The 5,294-nt window shown below is 40.2% G+C and overlaps 1 protein-coding gene and 1 pseudogene across 1 annotated transcript in view; both read left to right on the forward strand.

Moving 5' to 3' along the window:
* The window catches only part of LOC103201503, a 5,749-nt pseudogene extending 3,817 nt beyond the window's left edge, over window positions 1-1,932 (forward strand).
* Window positions 1-5,294, forward strand: part of AGMO (alkylglycerol monooxygenase) — a 265,841-nt gene that overhangs the window by 250,547 nt on the left and 10,000 nt on the right. The window lies entirely within an intron of this gene.

Genomic DNA, 5,294 nt, shown 5'->3' on the forward strand with positions numbered 1-5,294 from the left:
ACCACAGTAGGACAAACCGACAGACAAGTTTGTCTTGCTGTTGGAGACTTCTCGTATCACCCCCACCTGGGTCCCTGTGGCTGACTGTTCCTCTGTCTGGGTTCCTGGCTTTTATCCGCTTTCTCCTGCTTTCCCATCTGGCTGTTTTAGGCAGGCCTGAGTTTTCTCTCCTCACCTAATCCCTTCAGCTGATTGCTCTTGTCTGTGGCTTCCTGGCTTTTAATCCCCTTTCTCCTGCTCTTCCTGCCTGCTGCTTTGGGCGTCCCTGAGTTGTCTCTCCTCACCTCTAACCCTGGGGCTGACTGCTGTTCTGTCCGGGTTCCTGGCTTTTAATCCCCTTTCTCCTGCTCTTCTGGCCTGCTGCTCTGGGTGGGCCTGAGTTTCCTCTCCTCACCTAATCCCTTTGGCTGATTGCTCTTGTCTCTGGCTTCCTGACTTTTAATTCCCTTTCTCCTTCTCTTCCTGCCTGTTGCTTTGTGTGTCCCTGAGTTGTCTCTTCTCACCTGCATCCCTGGGGCTGACTGTTTTTCTGTCTGGGTTCCTGGCTTTTAATCCCCTTTCTCCTGCTCTTCCGGCCTGCTGTTTTGGGTGTCCCTGAGTTGTCTCTCCTCACCTGTACCCCTGGGGGCTGGCCAAGATAGAAATCAGGATTATGACAAAACAGATACATACTGGAAGGCCCGTCCTGCCACAGACAGCTTTGATGATTATCCACCTAGAAAAGGTGATGATAGCTTTGGAGACAAGTATCATGATCATTATGATTCAGACCGGTATTGTGATGGGTATCGGGACGGGTGTCATAATGGCCCACACTGGGATATGGGTTGATATGGCGGCTGGGATTGATATGATGATGGAGGCAGCAGAGATTATGGTAGTGGCTATGACCCAAGATAGGCAGCAGCAGAAGAGCATTTGGTAGCAAGTACCAAAGGGAAGATGACTACAGAGGAGATGGAAACCATTATGAAGATCAATATGACAGATGGGACAATTGGTCATGGTGCTCCAGAGATGATTATTCTCAGGATGGTTATAGGTGTGATGATAGAGTTCCCCCCCCTCCCAAAGACTCAAACTGAATATAACGCCTCAGAGTACTGCTAAGAAGATGATTCCTCTGCTGGTACCTCCCAGGCCAGTCCAGTGGCTTCTGTCTTTGGAGGGGAAAAGCCTGTTTTCACAGCTGCTAGAGAACGAGAAGTAGAAGAGCTGCTACAGAAGGAACAGGAGGAATCATAGCATTAGCTGGATGAGCCAAAACTAGAACAATGACCTTGGCAGAGACCCCAAGTTGGCGAAGTGAAGAAACTCAAGAACGGGAATGGTGGAGGACAGGACAGGAAGTGAATCATCGCAGACTGGGACCTCAGCCACATCTGGCAGAAATGCACGAAGGAGAGAGAGTGAAAAGTCTCTGGAAAATGAGTCCCTCAGTAAGGAGGAAGCCTCCCAAACCTGATCAGCCTCTAAAGGTAATTTCAGCCCCTCCACCAAAGGAGAATGCTTGGGTGAATTGAAGTTCTAATCTTCCTACTCGATCTCAGAGCTTAGACAGCTCGATCTTAGATCTTCCTACTTGATCTTAGAGCTTAGCAGCAGTCCCCTTCAACTGTTGGGGAAAAAGGAGCTCTAGCTCAACCATCTGAAGAAGGACCAGCAAAGAAAGATGAAAATAAAGTAGATGGTGTGATTATCCCAAAAAGCCAAAGTGGGAACTCCAGCCGTGGTCCAGGAGATGGAGGGAACAAAGACCACTGGAAGGAGTCTGATAGGAAATATGGCAAAAAGGATCAAGACTCCAAATCTGCACCTGTGCCAAAGAAACCTGAAGAAAAGCCAGCCTCTAAGTTCAGTTCTGCAAGCAAGTATGTTGCTCTCTCAGTTGATGGGGAGGAAGAAAACGAGGGGAAAGAGTACACTGAATAGATCTCTAAATCCTGTGTTTTTTCCTAGTCTCTCTCCATCCTGGAACATTCAAGAACAAATCAAACCTCTATCCAGACACGGCAACATAAAACTCACCACCTCTGAGAGACAGATTTTAACCTTTTTTTTTTTAAGGAAATGAAATGATATCCTTTTGTATGCTGCTGCAGCCTTTAAAGTATGAAACTAACTGGAGAATCACCAGTGCATCCAGAGAGAAAGAGACACAGCTTTTAAAAGAAAAGTTGTGTGTTTTATGACACCATGCAGTTGCCTATGTGATTAGTTTCTAGGACTGTCTGTTTAACAGAAATTGTAATGACAGTGATTCAATGTCTAGAATCTGGTTGGGCAGGTATAAGGAAAAGAGTGAGAGTTCTACCTTTTAATGCTTACTATCCTATTGTGGCATATATGAATTCTGAAACATTATCTGAATAAATGATCTATCCTTGGAAAGGTTAAAAATAAAATAAAATAAAACATCAATGGTATTGGAGGAAGAAGTTAAAGCTGTACTGAAGGAATTGGCAAGGAACAAGGCTCAAGAAATTGATGGAGTACTCATTGAGATGTTTCAGCAAATGGATGTCATACTATAGGCACTCACTCGGCTATGCCAAGAAACTTGGAAGACAGCTACCTGGCCAAAGGATTGGAAAAGATCCATATTTGTACCATTCCAAAGAAAGGTGATTCCACAGAATGTGGAAGTTATCGAACAATATCATTAATATCACACACAAGTAAAATCTTACTGAAGATAATACTGTTGCAGTAGTACATTGACAGACCTTTGAGAAACACAAGCTGGATTCACAAGAGGGCTTGGAATGAGAGATATCATTAGTAATGTCAGATGTATCTTGACTACAAGCAAGGAATACCAGAAAGATATTTACTTGTGTTTTATTGACTACGCAAAAGTATTCGATTGTGTGGATTGTAACAGATTATGGATAATGTTGAGAAGAATGAGAATGCCAAAACACTTAATTGTACTCATGAGGAACCTATACATAGACCAGGAGGCTATCAGTCAAATGGAACAAGAGGATATTACATGGTGTAAGTTCAGGAAGGGAGTGAGTCAGTGTTTTATCCTTTCACATACTTACTCAATCTGTGCTAAGCAAATAATCTGAGAAGCTGGACTATCTGAAGAATGTGGCATCAGGACTGGAGGAAGACTGATTAACAAATTGCAATATGCAGATGACACAACCTTGCTTGTTGAAAGTAAAGATGACTTGGAGCACTTACTGAGGAAGATTAAAGACTATAGTCTGCAGTATGGATTACACCTCAACATAAAGAAAACAAAAATCCTCTCAACTGGACCAATAAGCAGCATCATGAGAAATGGAGAAAAGACTGAACCCCTCAAAGACTTCATATTACTTGATTTTACAATCAACACCAGTGGAAGCAGCAGTCAAGATATCAGAAGATGTATTGCATTGGGTGAATCTACTGCCAAAGACCTCTTTCAAGTGCTGAAGAGCAAATATGTCTTCTTGAAGACTGAAATGCCATTGACCTAAGCCATGATATTTTCAATAGCTTCATATTCACGTGAGAGCTGGTCAGTGAATACAGAATACTGAAGAAGAGTTGATGCTTCTGAGTTGTGGTGTTGGCAAAGAATGCTAAGAGTACCATGGACTGCTAAATGGACTGACAAATCTGTCCTGGATGAAGTACAGCTGGAATGCTTCTTGGAAGTGAGAATGGCCAGACTTCGTCTCTCCTACTTTGGTCATGTTGCCAGAAGGGACCATTCCCTGGAGAAGGATGTCATACTTAGTAAAGTGGAGCATCAGTGAAAAAGGGGATTATTTTATTTTGCCCTCGATGAGATGGATTGACACATTGGCTGTGGCAATGGGATCAGGTATAGCAGGGATTATGAGGCTGGCACAGGACCAGACAGTGTTTCGTTCTGTTGGACATAAGGTCATTATGAGTTGGAGATTGCTTGATGGCATTTAACAACAACAATGACAATAAAATAATTTAGGGGAGGAACGGTTTTAGATTTAAATATGAGAAAAAACAATGAAGATCCCAGCAGATAACATAGTAGTATAACTGCATGACCTTGAAGTAAGGAATAATGTTAAATAGGACACAAAAACTCTAAGCACAAGGAAATAAATGATGACTTAAACAATAGTAAGATTAAGAAAATTAATTCTTACACAAAAAGCCCATTAAACAATTAAAGACAAAGTTAAAGAGAAACTATTTGCCATTTCTGTAAATATAGATCTTGTATCTCAAATGGCTAAAATTAAAAAGAATAAAAGTACCAAGTGTTGGTTGTCAGGAAGATGGAGCAAATGGAATGCTTATACATAGCACAAGAAGGTTTATATTGTAATACATAATTTCAAAAAGAATTTTATACTGTATAATCTACATATACCATCAATACACACCAAAAAGCATGTAACAAAATGTTCAGACAGCATTGTTCATAATAAACAAATGCTAACAATACAAATACCATTCACCAGATGCAAAGATACATAAATGTTGGTATATTCATAGAATGAAATACTAATGCATCAGTGAAACCATAGACGTAGCACACTAAGATCCTCGAATGGAAAACATTAGACACAAAACAGTACATACCATATGATGCCATTAATGTAAAATTGTGGGGTTTTTTTAAAGACAAAACTACAGACAGAAAAGTTTTAAGAAATTCATCATAATGGAGTAAATATATAAATAAAAACAAGCAAGGAAATGTGTGGTTATCATAAAACTAGAGTAGGGCTTCTCTCTGGGATAAAAGAATGGTGGAAGAATTGAGAGGAAGTAGAAGGGGTCTTTGGTATTGTTGATATTGGGTGTGGCTGAATGATTGTTTTGTGAAAATCATTAAGCTGCATACTTCCCTTTTGAGTACTTCTCTCTATGTATGTTTAATTTCACAATATAAAAAGATTAAAAGTGAAATCATAGAACAACATTAATAGAAGGAAATTAAGTTTAAAGTTAATGTTCGATGCTGTCAAGTTGGTTCTGACTCCTAGCAACTCTTTGTAAAACAGAATGAAACACTGCCTGGTCCTGCACTTCTGACAATCTTTGCTGTGGTTTAGCCCATCGATGAAGCCACTGTGTCAATCCATTTCATCGAGGATCTTCCTTATTTTTGGTAACCCTGTACTTTACCAACCATTATGTCCTTCTTCAGGAACTAGTCCCTCCTGATAACATATTCAAAGTACATTTTAAAATAATAATCTCAATTTTCTTTTTTACATTTGAAAATTACTATAATGATGTAACAATATTCTATAAGAAAGAGTGGACTTCACAATTTTAAATAAATAAATAAATAATAT

Source organism: Orycteropus afer, unplaced genomic scaffold (genome assembly GCF_000298275.1).
Source record: "Orycteropus afer afer isolate SDZICR_OR568_19922 unplaced genomic scaffold, OryAfe1.0 scaffold00008, whole genome shotgun sequence".
Classification (NCBI taxonomy): domain Eukaryota; kingdom Metazoa; phylum Chordata; class Mammalia; order Tubulidentata; family Orycteropodidae; genus Orycteropus; species Orycteropus afer.